This window comes from Eumetopias jubatus, unplaced genomic scaffold (genome assembly GCF_037043125.1).
Source record: "Eumetopias jubatus isolate StellerSeaLion01/CBP00866 unplaced genomic scaffold, mEumJub1_p1.0 scaffold_2, whole genome shotgun sequence".
Lineage (NCBI taxonomy): Eukaryota > Metazoa > Chordata > Mammalia > Carnivora > Otariidae > Eumetopias > Eumetopias jubatus.
In genome coordinates, this window is record NW_028274808.1 from 198217508 (window position 1) to 198232349 (window position 14842).

Genomic DNA, 14842 nt, shown 5'->3' on the forward strand with positions numbered 1-14842 from the left:
TTACTAACACTGAAAGCAGGAATAAAGTTTCACTGACAGAACAGAGTGGCTTCCAAACCACAGAAAAGCCTCCAAGTTGGGCGCCTGGGTGGCTCAGATGGTTAAGCGTCTGCCTTCGGCTCAGGTCATGATCCCGGGGTCCTGGGATCGAGTCCCACATCGGGCTCCCTGCTTCTTGGGAGCCTGCTTCTCCCTCTGCTTCTCTCTCTCTCTGTCTCTCATGAGTAAATAAATAAAATCTTAAAAAAAAAAAAAGAAAAGCCTCCAAGTACTATAAATACAGCATTTCACCACTGTGTTTAACGTTCCTCACTCATCAGCTGTATAGAGTGTGTTTTCTTACTGCTGGTGTTCCTTTTCCTTTCTAGCTGGACACAGGTGTATTTTCCCTGCTTCCATTTGCTTACTGCCTTGGCTACTGAGAATTAGGTTAGCATTTTCAGGGGGTTGAGATATAACCTAATAATCATGTTGGTAATCACAATTTTGTCCGATTTCTTTACTAAGGCTCTACTATTTTCTATCATCTTCCCGGTAAATGTAATATATATATGTTTTTAAGGGCAAATAAAATGTTTAATCTACAAACATCAGAATTTTTATTTCCAGGTATGAGGAAAATACTTCTCTTAACTCAAAAATCGTGTACTCTGAGGATTTTGTGTTAACAGTATCTGCCTAGAATATTTTATCAACACCAGTAAGTTTATTAGCACAAAGTATTTATGTACTACATGCTGTAGGGCATCGAGAAGGGAATGAAGCACAGAACCTACTATTCGGGTTCTAGTTGACACCTCTCTGTTGAGACGTGTTTGGAATTCCTCTGGTTCCTTTCTTGGGAAAGGAAGGTCAGGGGCAAGGCAGCTCTCCATGTCCAACTGCCCAGCTTGGTTCTCCTTCCAGAGTGCCGCTTCATCTTTAGGAGGCAGGACAGATAAAGGTTAGTGAAAACAGAACATGTCTGGAATCGAAAGGGAAATAAAGCCTCCTAAAATACTCTTCCCCTCAGCCCAGTGCCAAGTCCCGTGCCAATGGGGAAGGTCAAACTGAAAACAATACTTGTTTTAGTAAGAGGTGGCCTAGGAGGTCAGTTAGCCCCGATGTTACTTTCCCATGACTCCAGGGGAGGCTGTGCTCACTGTACCCCCAGAGGAGAGTTTGGGCTCAGAGCCCTGGGCAGTCTCCCTAGCAGGGGGTAGGGGAATGGAGGGCCTTGTCCACCTTCTGTGATTCAGACGCTGGCCAGTTGTGGTTCTTGATCCTTGGGTCAGATTGTGGTGGCTGAGCTCCTCATCTGGAGGCCAGACGACTCCACTTTGGGGGGTCTGTTTCCTTGAGTCTTTTCGCACCCTCCGTCCTTGAATAGTCTAATCTTGACTTGCAGATGGCCAGTTTTAAGGCTATTTCTGCAGCTACAAGCCTTATCTGCCACGTTTAATCCCTCATTTTTCCTGATCTTGGTTAAAACAAACCCATGAAGAGCTCCTGAGTTCTAAGAAACAGATTCTGCACAGGACCTTGGTCTCAGCTGCCCAGGGTGATTGGGTAGGAAGAAAGGCTGACCCGCCGTGGTCCCGGGAGGTGGGATACCCAGCAGAGTTGAGCGCAGGCCTCTGCTTTGAGCAGGGCTGTAAATGCGGCAGTGGCATCGCCGGGGGGGTCCCACGCGGCTCTGGAGAGCAGCACCTCTGACGTGTGGACGCTATGGATGCTCCGCAGTCACTTTGTGTCCACAGATTCTTCTTTCTCTTTTATTTCCTTCCTTTCTTGTTTTGCTCGTGATTACCATGCTCCGGTAAGGGCCCTCGCAGCTCCTTAGGAGCTCGCTACCTGTCACTTTCAGATGTAGGTATGAACCCCGGTTCTGACCTGCCCTTCAGGGCCCCTGTGGCTGCACCCTGCAAGTCCTTTGCTCGCTCCCCAAGGACCTGCGTCATCTGCTTCCATACTCGATGTTTCTAGTGGAGAGCTCTTCTTTGCAGCTATTAGAAAATACTATCTTTCCCAGTAGATTATAATGTCTTTGAGCACAGAAATCAGATATTCATCATCTTTTTTTTTTTTTAAGATTTTATTTATTTGAGGGAGAGGGAGAGGGAGAGAGAAGGCACCAGCAGGGAGTGGAGTAGAGGGAGAGGGAGAAGCAGGCTTCCTGCTGAGCAGAGAGCCCAGTTCAGGGCGATCCCAGGGCCCTGAGATCATGACCTGAGCCGAAGGCGGACGCTTCACCGACTGAGCCCCCCCAAGCGCCCCCAGATACTCTTCTTAAACATTTTTGACTTTTTTTTTTTTTTTTTTTTAGATTTTCTTTCTTTATTTGACAGAGAGAGAGAGACAGTGAGAGCAGGAACACAAGCAGGGGGAGTGGGAGAGGAAGAAGCAGGCTTCCCGCTGAGCAGGGAGCCCGATGTGGGGCTCGATCCCAGGACCCTGGGATCATGACCTGAGCTGAAGGCAGACGCTTAACGACTGAGCCACCCAGGAACCCCAAACATTTTTGACTTCTTGTGAAATAATTTCAAAAACATCAGAATGACGAAACAGGATGAGGAACTCTTGTGTATGTACTCTTTTTTTTTTTTTTTAACCCAATGAAGTGGTTTTTTTTTTTAAAAAGATTTTATGTATTTATTTGACAGAGAGACAGCAAGAGAGGGAACACAAGCAGGGGGAGAGGGAGAAGCAGGCTTCCTGCTGAGCAGGGAGCGGGATGCGGGGCTCGATCCCAGGGTCCTGGGATCACAACCTGAGCCGAAGGCAGACACTTGACGACTGAGCCACCCAGGCGCCCCTCTTGTGTACTCTTTACTCAGTCACCTGTTGATCATATTTTCCTGCTTTTGCTTTATTTCTCCCCTCTCATTTTGATACTTACCCTAATTAAATCAGCATATGTTTCTTAAGATTGGACTTTCTCTTAGATAGCCATGAGAATTATAAAATTCAGGAAAATTAACACCAACGCATTGGTATATAATATACGTCAGTGTTCCCTTTTTATTCATTGTCCCAGTAATGTCCTGCATCGCAGTGTTCCCCTCGTCCAGGATCCAGTTGGAGACCACACACTGACTTCAGTGGGTGCTCCTCTTGGGTCCTTTAATCTGGAAGAGTTCCATGTCTTTCCTCTGTGGCTCACGACGTTGACATTTTTGAAGATTACAGGCCTGCTGTTTTGCGGCATATCCTTACCTTCGGGCTCGTCTGATGTTTGCTCCTGTTTAGCATCAGCCTATGTGTTGATGGCAGTGACGTTGCATGAGCGGTGGAGTCCCCTTCTTTTCCTTGCACCTCAGTAAATGCACATGACGTCAGTCGGCTTCCTGGTGGCAGCGCTGGCTTTGCTGACGTCTGCCGCGTTTCTCCGGTGCGAAGCTGAGTTCTCTTTCCCAGGTGACCTGTGACCTGTGCGGGAGACTGGCACTTCTGCTGGGCCTAGATGACTCCGCCTGAATCACTTGTACCCGGTGACTGCTCTAACTCTGTTGTCCCTCTGCATCTGCTAGTTGGCAGTCTAGTGTAATGCCTTTCTCCTTTTAAGATCAGTGGCCCCGTCACGTAGAGAGCACCACAGCAGGCCCAGGGCAGCGGCAGCCGTGTGCTAAAGGGACTGTCTCAGCCTTCCTTCCGTACCTTGAGGGTGAGGAGTATTCTGTCTACTCCGTGTGGAAGTGGACATTCCGAGGAGGTTTGGTGAGCTGCCTAAGGCCACACAGTAACGAGTCAGGATGTAAACTCATGTCTGCCAGACCCAAATCATGTGCCCAGTGTTTATCATTAGAGAGTTTTGTTGTTTCTGTTTGTTTTCAAATATAACAAATAATTATTGGATGAATAACAACACTTTGTTGTAAAGGCAAGCTTAAGAAACTAGGTGGAATTGGTTTAATGTTTTTTAATGTACTCGGGGTTGGTAGAGGTGGGGAAAAATTCATGTGTGTTAGTTCACATTTGAATTAGGAGTTGAGTCCCTGTAAAGTAAAAGTGAGTTCCATGGCAGCATGCATTGCCAGGAAACTCAGAGCATAAAGTCTTTAACTTTTAAAATAGATTTGAGTTAAATTGTTTAAAAAATATATATATTATATAGTATATAATATAAATAAATGTGTATATATATATAACATACAAATATAAGGGGCGCCTGGGTGGCTCAGATGGTTAAGCGTCTGCCTTTGGCTCAGGTCGTGATCTCCAGGTCCTGAGCAGGGAGTCTGCTTCTCCCTCTTCATCTGCCCCTCGTCACTGCTCCTACTCTCTCACTCTCTCTCTGTCTCAAATGAATAAATTTAAAAATTCTTAAAAATATATATACATAAGTAGGCTCCACGCCCAGTGCGGAGCCCAATGCAGGCTTAAACCCATGACCCTTAGATTAGGACCTGAGCTGAAATCCAGAGTTAGACGTCTAGGCGACTGAGCCACACAGTTGCCCCTCAAAAATATTTTATTGTTTTACTTAGAATTGGCTAAAAGGGAAGCTTACAGTAAAACTGTAATTTAAAGGTAGGAGTTTACTTTTCTTGCCTCAAGGTTGTGGTGGGTTGCTGGTCAACAGCAAATTCCCCATAATCTTTCATGAGTAGGAAGAGTTATTTTAGGAAGATGGGACTGCCTTTCACTACCCCATTCTTAGAACCCCACACCTTCTTAATTTTCTTTCTTCTATGATTGGTAAATTAAAACTATCATCCAAGAGTTTATTAAAATATTTTTTGTGTCTTTATATATGAATGTTCTCAACATCAAGAAATCTGAATCAGGGGCGTGTGATGATGACAGAGAGTCCCGCTTGGTCTTGCTTACACAGAAGTGGTAGTAAAGACAAACACTCACGAGGCAGCCGTAAGTCCGTGCGCTCACTCTCCCTGCCTTCTACCTCCCTGTTGGCCCTGTGCGCTCAGCCCCATAGGTGGAGGTACTTAGATGTGGTGGCAGAGTTACTTGCCCAGGATCACACAGCTAGTCAATTGGGAGCCTTTATTGATTTAAAAACTTCAAATGTCCAGGGGCGCCCAGCTAGCTTAGTCAGTGGGGCCTGTGACTTTTGATCTCAGGGTTGTAGGTTTGAGCCCCATGTTGGATGTAGAGATTACTTAAAATCTTAAAAAAATAAAAATAGAAAATAAAAACTTGAAATGTCCAGAGGCTACAGCTGTCCTCAGTGGCAGCCTGACCCAGGGCCTTCCATAGAATCTGTGCCCTCCCCCCCCCGAAGCTTGCCTTATCTATTTCCTGTATCCTCAAGCATACCCCTGCCTCCCCCGCCAGCCCCTTCCACCGCAACCCCAGACTCCCCGCTCCTGGTAGGACAGCTTGGTCATGGCCCTATTCCTGACCCAACTACTAGGACAAGGGGACCTTGGCTGGGCTACAAGCACCTGGCACCATAGGGACTGAGAATTGGAGAAGATGGTGTGCCAGAGATAGTTTGGGGTGATTAGGGTGCTGAGCTGTCAAAAAGCCATCCTCCGGGCACCTGGGTGGCACAGTCAGTTAAGTGTCCAGCTCTTGATTCACCTCAGGTCTTGATCTCAGGGTTGTGAGTTCAAGCCCCACGTTGAGGTGTGCACTGGGCGTGGAGCCTACTTTAAAAAAAAAAAAAGTCCTCTCAAAGTACCTTGCATACAAAGTAGCATTTTCTTCTAAAATGCTTTTCTTTTTTTTTCTTTTTTTTAAAGATTTTATTTATTTATTTGACAGAGAGACACAGTGAGAGAGGGAACACAGCAGGGGGAGCGGGAGAGGGAGAAGCAGGCTTCCTGCTGAGCAGGGAACCCGACACGGGGCTCGATCCCAGGACCCTGGGATCATGACCTGAGCCGAAGGCAGATGCCCAATGACTGAGCCACCCAGGCGCCCCTAAAATGCTTTTCAGTTTGGGGAAATGTTTCCTGTTTGTACTACATTCTGAGATTTGTGTTTCAAACAAATAGACCATTTGCAGTGTTACCCACTCTTCATGGTTTTGTTCTCCTTGTTTCTTCCAGGAGTTTTCTCTTTGCACACCGCCTCTGAGATTGTCCTTTCGTGGTCGTCCCTCAATCTCTGTGATTGCTTTAGGTGTTCTTACGATGTCAGATTGGTTTAGCCTCCAGAGCCTCACTGACTGTTCCAGATAGGGAGCAACCATGGATTCTGCACAAAAATACAAGAGGGTTTTTTTCCTTATGCTTTTTATTGAGGCCTAGAGTTTATACCGATTAGGGTACTAATGGGTGAATGAATAGTCACGAAGATCATATCTATGTAATGACAGCCAGATAGACAGTCAGCACATGACTGTCAGCACAGAAGCCCTGGGTGCCCTGCAGCTTCACCATGCTCCACATGCCCAGAGAGGAACCTGGCAGTGTGACCTGTTTTCCACTCCCCTCCTCTGGGCTACTGGCACCTGCCTTGCTAATGTGTTCTGTCCAGGCCTGAGAGGCCTCCCTCAGCTCCACTGGTTTCTCTGTCTTTTAAAGGGCCACCTTTTTCTCTACCTCTTGCCCTGCACCTAGAATGGGTACATTTCCCAGAGGGGAGAACAGGCTCAGATGTCCATCCCCTGTGCCACCAGCTGCTCTTGCCTAGGACGGTTCCCCCTCCTTGTCTTCTCAAGGCCTGGATGCTTCGACAGTCTCTTAATGTTTCAGCCCAGGTGTTGTAACTTGCTTTGGTTTTGTATTTTTTCTGGCTTTTCTGGTTAGTCTGGGCAGGGAAGTTGGTCTGCTGCCAGTGACATTTTGGTTCCCAGTAAAATTGAGAAGAAGAGATTTCCTACATACCCCCTGCTCCACACATGCAGAGCCTCTCCCGTTACCGACACCCCCACCCAAGCAGTACCTTTGTTAGTGAACCTGCACTGATACATAATCACCCGAAGTCCATAGCTTACATTAGGTTTCACTCTCTGTGTTGAACATTCTCTGGATTTGGACAGATGCAGAGTAAATGCCATGTATCCATCATCACAGTATCTTCCAGAGTAGTTTCCCTACCCCAAACACCCTCCGTGCTCCACCTGTTCATCCCTCTGTCCCCCAAGCCCTGGCAGCCTTTGATCTCTTTACTGCCTCCATAGTTTCGCCTATTCCGGAATGTCATAGAATTGGGATCACACAGCATGTGACCTTTTCAGATTGGCTTCTTTCACCGACTAATAGACATTTAAGTTTCCTCCTGGTCTTTTTGTGGCTGGATAGCTCATTGTTTTGTGACACTGAATAATCCATCATCTGGATAAATCACAGTTTGTTTATATACTGAAAGGCATCTTTCATGTTGTAGCATGTGTCAAAATTTCCTCCTTTTTTAAGGCTATATAATATTCCATTGTAGGAAAATGCCACATTTTGCGTATCCATCTGTCAGTAGACATTTGGGTTTCTTCCATGTCATAGCTGTTGTGAATGACACTGCCATGAGTATGAGACAGTATTTCTTTGAGACCCTACTTTCAATTTGGGGGAGGTATGTACTCAGAAGTGGAATTGCTGGGTCATATGGTAATTCTGTTTAAAAAAATTTTTCTTTTTTAAATTTTATTTATTTGAGAGAGAGAGTGAGAGCACGAGAGGGGGTAGAGACAGAGGGAAAGGATGAAGCAGACTCTCCTGCTGAGCAGGGAGCCCGATGTGAGATCATGACCTGAGCTGAAGGCAGATGCGTAACCGACTGAGCCACCCAGGCGCCCTTCTGTTTTAAATTTTTTGAGGAACCTCCAGCAGCTACACCATTTTGCATTCCCACCAACAGTGCACACGGGTCCAATTTCTCTGTGAAAATCACTCACACTTTTGTTATTTTCTAGTTTTTTGGTAGTAGCCATCCTGATGGGTGTGATGTGGTAGGTATCTCGTTGTGGTTTGATTCGCATTCTCCCTGATGATCAGTAATTGTTGAACATCTCTTCCTGTGCTCACGGGCCATCTGGGTGTCTGCTGTGGAAGACCATCTGTTCATGTCCTTTGCCCATTTTTTAATCGAGCTGTTTCTTGCTGTCGTTGAATGTTGGGAGTTCTCCATACGTTTTAGTGTTAATCCCCCCATTGGAGACAAGGTTGGAAATACTTTCTCCCATCCTGTGGGCTGTCTTTTCACTCTGTAGATACAGAGTGCCTTTAATGTACAAAATTTAAAAATTTTCTTGACGTCCAATTTGTCTATTTTTTTCTTCTGTTGCCTGTGCCTTTGGTGTCCTGTCCGAGAGATCACTGCCAAAACTAATGTCGTGAAGCTTTATCCTGTTTCTTCCCAGAGATTTATAGATTTAGCTCTTACATATACGGCTTTGATCCACTTCTGGTTAAATTTTGTATATGGTGTGAGGTATGGGTCCACTGTCATTCTTTTGCAGGAGATGTCCAGTCTTCCCAGCACCATTTCTTGAAAAGACTGTCCTTTTCCCATTGTTTGGTCATGGCACCGTTGTTGAAAATCATTTGACCACATGCATGAGGGTCTATTTCTGGTCTCTCTGTTCTGTTTCTTTGGTCTAATATCTGTCTTGCTGCTAGGACCACTCTGTTTTGATTAGTGTAGCTTTGTTAGTTTCTTTTAAATCTCCTAATTGAGTTGTATCTTCTAGCTCAGAGTCCATCATTCTAGAAATGTAGCTGCATTATTGCATATTTGTATCGCAGGAGGCTAAATAAGAACGTCTCCTGATTGCTGAGTGGGACTGATGACTTCTGCATCGGGCACAGCTCGTTTATTCCTGGAACCACTTGTGACATGCTCTTGCAGTCTACCACCAATAGTTGAGCGTATCTCTACCTGGGGAAGCTAACATCTGCAGTGCTCCCCTGGAAGATTATGGTCCTCTTTAACAGTAACTACCACAAAGTCTGACCCATCCTGGGATCCTCAGGTGTCTCACCACGTATGCTATATTTCAACATACATTTACTCAAAGACCGTGACTAAATAAACCTTAGACGTAGGGAACATGACAGTACAGTCAGAGTAGGAGTTAGCACGGTGGATGGGTACACAAATTCATGTCCACAGAATCCCTAAGATACCATAATAAAAATGTGGGCTTTTTGGGGGGGAGGGTAGAACCTTTTTTTTTTTTAAAGATTTTATTTATTTATTTGAGAGAGAGAGAGACACAGTGAGAGAGGGAACACAAGCAGGGGGAGTGGGAGAGGGAGAAGCAGGCTTCCCACGGAGCAGGGAGCCCGACGCGGGGCTCGATCCCAGGACCCCGGGACCATGACCTGAGCCGAAGGCAGACGCTTAACGACTAAACCACCCAGGCGCCCAAGGGTAGAACCTTTAAATGGAATAGACAAAAGGTTTTGAATATAAGTAATTGCATTATTTTTTTTAATATAAATAATTGCATTTTTTAAATGCACGTCTACTTTTTTGCTCACCACATGGTTGCCCATGACGTGTCAGACACTGTGACAAGCACCAGGAATACAGGGCTGACTAGGGATGGTCCTCCAGAGATAGTTGCTAGTTTTCGGATCTGTGACACACTAGCTGTGCAGAGCTGGGCACGCTGGATGGGGGACGATGGCAGTGGGAATGACAGAGGAGAGCCCAGTTGAGCAGCTGAAGGAAGGAGGAAGGGGGAGTGCACGCGAGGTCAGGGAAGCAGGAAGGGCCTGTGTCGTGAGGCCAGAGATGAGCAGGGCAGGGCCGGGGGCGGGCGATGGGACTGGGAGTGTGAGCGGACCTGACGTGCTGTGGCGGGGCTTGCTTGTCGGCCCCCGGAACAGACAGTTCTCTAGACCCCCGGCACTGCAGGACGGCGTGTGCTGCTGGGGATACTGGCTGGGCAGCTGATCGTAGGGAGGCCAGGGAAGAATTGTCGCTGCCGACTGAGGACCTAGCTGGAGGTGACCTCAAATTATGTTTGTTTTTTAGAGACGAGTCGCCTTTCTGTTGAGTAACGAGAAGTGGATTCATTACTTAGTCCCTTCCTCAAATTCTAGCTGTATCTTTTATTCACAAGCAACCAAAAATTTAGCCTAAGAGGCGGTGGGGTGGGGGAAGTCTTCCATAACTGAATTTCCAGAAGTAGGACTGGCCCGAACCTGGTTCAGTTCAGAGCTTTCCTGGTGTCATTAGAACTTCTGCCCTGCCTCTCTGCCTGCCTCCCTCTGGCAGCTTGGTTTTGCAGCCAGCTCCCAGGGACGTGGGGGGCAAGTGAAAATGAGCACAGTTCTGGCATCCAGAGGATGTGTTACCCCCCCTCCCTTTTTTGCTCATTTTCAAGTGCCCAGGTCTGATTGGTCCCAGGCCTGTGTGAGCCAGTCTTTGTGGCCAAAGGGATGAAACACGCAGATTTGTATTAAGCCAGTTAGGGCCTGAAGATGGGGGTGGTACTAGTCCCATTCAGACATTTCATGGATTTGGTTTTTCAGGGTGTTAACAGGAAGGTGTGGGAGGCAGGGGTGGATGCCGAGCAGCTAACAGCAAACGTCATTATCCCAGCTGTAATTTCAGAATGGCATGTTCTTTCCCTTCCTCCGGTTCCTAGTGTTTCCTTTTTGACAGAAGGCAGCAAGAGAGAGTCAATCAAAACTCTAGCCTTATGTCACCTCACAGTAGTGTCTGGAAAAGTACTTGGTAATAGATTTTCATGCTGAGAATGTTCTTTAGCTGTATCTTCTTTTGGTACTTGGTAATTTTCTCTGTCTTGAAGATTACGACCTTGAGAAATCATCCTTGATTTTACTGAGTTTATCGAGTAGGTATTTGGCACATGTCCAGTATTTTGTTTGTGCCTAAGTGGACTTGTAATGAGTGTAGCATAGGGGACTAAAAACATAATAAAATAGAAATATCTTGAACTGTCTTTTTATACTGTGTTCTTTTAAAAGCTGATTATTAGCTCGATGCTATTGTTTAGATAAGTCCTAATACATTCACACAGTACATGAAACCAGAAAAAAAAGGGAGCTCTCAACTACAGTAAGTGGAAGAACCAGAATGCACAAAAGTGTATCTACTACGCTGTTTATGTAACTTTTGCTACACACTTGATAATGTTTCTGAATGAAGTCAACCTAAAATTACAAGGCAAAACAGCATGTATCTGCAAAATTTATAAAGCCATCCTAACAGCTAACATTGTTTGACTCACAAATAATGGCAAGCTGCTTTGTATGTTGAATGAAAATTCTGTCAAAGTGAAAACAAGAAGCAAGCTCCCCGCTCCGGCCCAGCTTGGTGGTGGGATTTGTCCAGGGTCACAGTGCAGTACCAGCTCTGGTTTCCCATTTGACACAGTGCAGAGTGATCATCTGTATCTTCACATCTGTTCACAACTGTTCAACTGAGAAGCTTCCACCGAACTTTTACTTGGCGGTGACTAATCTGCACTATAATGACATACGAAAAGGCAAATATTAAGAATCTTAACAGAATTTTATAAATGTCTTCTAGGCAATTAACATGTTTAATTAAACTCATGCCTGCGGGTTAATATCAGTATTTGGCAGTATCTGTTTGTGTGAAAAGACATTTTCAAAGATGAAAGACACTGTGTCTTATCATAGATCAGCATGAACAGGGTGGCTAGGTGAGGAAAAGAAAAGACCTCCAACTTGGAGAGGAAGAACTACAACTATCTGTGGTTCGCAGATGACACAATCTTGTATATAGAAAATAGTAAGGAATGAAATTAAGAAAATTCCATTTACAACAGTATCAAAAAGGATAAAATACTTAGGAATAAATCTAACAAAAGAAGTGCAAGACTTGCACACTGAAAATGTCACTGAGAGAAATGAAAGAAGATCTCGTAAATAGAACGACCTCCCGTGTTCACAATCAGAAGACTCTGTGTCAATAAGACAGGAGCGCCCCGCACACTGACACGCACACAGCGCAGCCCTGTCGGAGTCCCTGCTGCCCATGGGGCCCAAATTGGCAAGCTGATCCTAAAATCCATATAGACTTCTAAAGGGACTCAGAATAGCTGAAAAAAAATCTTGAAGAAAAAAGAGGACTCACACTCCTCAATTTCAAAACTCACTACAAGGCTCTGGTAATCAAGACCACTTGGTACTGGTGTACATATACTATAGAAGACGAAACTGAGCATTCAGGAATGAACCTGTATATTTATGGTCTAACAAGACCGTTCAAGGGGGAAAGAATGGTCTTTTCAACAAAAGGTGCAGAGACAACAGAGTAACCACCTGTAATGGAAGTTGGACTCCTACTTCATACCACATGCAAATGTGAACTCCAGCTGGTCTCTAGACCTGAATGAAAGGAGCTGAACTATGAAGCTCTTGGAAGAAAATGTAGGAATGAATCTTCATGATTTGGAGGAGGCAGTGATTTCTTATTTTTTTTGAGGCAGTGATTTTTTGGGACACCAAAAACAAGCAGCCAAAGACCTCAATAAGTGAGACTTTATCACAATGCAAAACTTCTCCACTTCAAAGGACAGCATCAAGAAAGTGAAAAAAACCTATAGAATTGGAGAAAATGTTCACAAATCCTGTATTTAATGAGAGATGTGTGTTCAGAATAGATCATTTAAAAATGGGCCAAGTATTTGAATAGGCCGCTGGTATATCTTATCTGGACAAAGGACAGTAAGCACATGAAAGGATGCTCCATGTTGTTATTCATTAGGGAGACGAAGACCATGATGAGACACCACTTCGTGCACGCTGGGGTAGCTAAAATAAAAACCCAGGAGATGATGAGTGTCAGTGCGGATGTGGGGGCGGTGGAGCCCTGAGACATTGCTGGTGTGATGGTGAGATATAGCTGCTTTGAAAATAGTCTGACAGTTATTCAAAAGGTTGAACACAGAGATGCCGTGTGACCCAGCAGCTCTACTCCTAGGTGTATAATCGGGAGAACAGAAAATATACGTCCATACAAAAACTGGTATGTGAATGTTCGTAATAGCCAACAGGTAAAACGATCCAAATGCCCAATAGTGAATGCATGCACAGATGAAATGCAGCAGAATATTAGTCAGAAAAGGGAGTGGAGCATGATTACGTCCCACAGCCTGTATGAAGGGTGAGCCTTCACAACCTTGCACTGAGGGTAAGAAGCCAGACACAAAAGGAAGTCTGTCAGATCATTTCATTTATATGGAATTTCCAGAATAGGCAGATCCATAGAGACAGCAGGTGAGTAGTTCCCCAGTGACTCAGGAGAGAGCAAAGTAGTGATGGGAAGGGACTGGTAATGGTACAGGGTTTCATTTGGGGGCGATGAACAGGTTTTATTTTATTTATTTGTTTATATTTTTAAAAAGATTGTATTTATTGTCAAGAGAGGGAGAGAGCCCTAGTTGGGGGGAGCGGCAGAGGGAGAAGCGGGCTCCCTGCAGAGCCCGACGCGGGGCTCGATCCCAGGACCACGGGATCATGACCTGACCCGAAGGCAGATGCCCAACCGACAGCCACCCAGGCACCCCAACAACTTTTGACTATTAAAGAGTATGACCTAATTGTAAGAAAAATCAGAAAATAAGATTCGTTTCCTTCTCCTACTCACCAAGAGATAAGCTCCTCAGTGACCTCTTAGTTCATGTGCACACACGTTCACACGAAATGCGATTGTACTGTTTTATAGACTATTTCTCCTGTGTATACTGTGGATAGCTTTCTTTGTCAATAAATAGGCTTCATAATCTCCTTAATGGCTGTAATATCTCATCGCCTGGATGAAGTATAACTTATTTAACCAGGTCTTCCATATTTGGCATTTAAATTGTGTCTGCATGTTTGCCTTGATTGACAGCACTGTGATCAACACACAGTAGCTAAATGTGTGCGCAGAGTGGTGATTATTTTGTTAGGATAAATTCTCAGAAATAGAATTACTAGATTGAAAGTACACGTCCCTGTTTAAGATGTGATATGTATTGTCAGACTGCCTCTAGAAAGAGCACCTGTCCATGTGAACTGAATTTTGAAAGTCCCTTCCATCTGCATAATAAAACTTCATTAAGACCCTTGAATGTGGGTGACCTCTGCTGAGCTATAACTTCAGTAGAGAAACATGTTCATAATCTCAAGAAGGAGAAAGAGCCAGTCTCAGCAGCTCAAACAAAAAGGAGTCCTGTTTTCCATTAATACATAGATAACTTCTCTACTTTGTTTTATATGCTGTGAACAATAGAATTACAACATTTCTTTCTACCTTTGGAAGCTTCGAGTCTATGTTATTACGGTTCTGTCCAGTGTTGCTGTTTGAGGACAAACCCTATCACCAGAAGATATCACTGATAAGGAAATGTCTGGTTTCAGGTGTAGTCCAGCCAAACCCGTCAGATAAACGGAAATATACTGATAGTACTTACTTGGCCATCAAGCACATTTTCCCTTGGAAAATTGGAATTGACACCACTCAGCCAGAAAATATGTTTTTCGGGTTCATGAGATCTGCAAACATGCCTAAGAAATTAAGAAAAAGTATGCTAATTAGGATGGGTGTGGAAGGAGGGACTGTTCCCCCACTCTTACCTGGTGGCATAAAAGTAATTTTTATGTATTGGATCAAAGTAAAAATTGGGTCACACAGTTGATGGTGTATGATTTGATCTTTTAAAATCTTTTGTGTTTATTATTATACTTTTCCTTCTTTATCTCCTCTTATTTATATATTTATAACCATGTCCTGAGGGTCTGCTGTAGGCCACGTCATCTTCTAAGTAATTTTTAAAATTTTTCCATTGTTTGTCTTTCTGATCCTTTTTTTTCTTACTGTCTATCCACTGGTTTTAATCATAATTTGTCAAATGGAAGTCTATTTATTTATTTATTTATTTATTTTCAAATGGAGGGCTTTTTAAAAGGCAAAACAAAGTAGCAAAGCAATTAAAAATATTACTTTAAAGTCCCAGTTTCGTGAAATAGCT

The 14842-nt window shown here is 44.4% G+C and overlaps 1 protein-coding gene across 4 annotated transcripts in view; it reads left to right on the plus strand.

Moving 5' to 3' along the window:
• The window catches only part of KIAA0232 (KIAA0232 ortholog), an 83630-nt gene that overhangs the window by 34040 nt on the left and 34748 nt on the right, over positions 1-14842 (plus strand). The gene's annotated exons all lie outside the window — the stretch shown is intronic.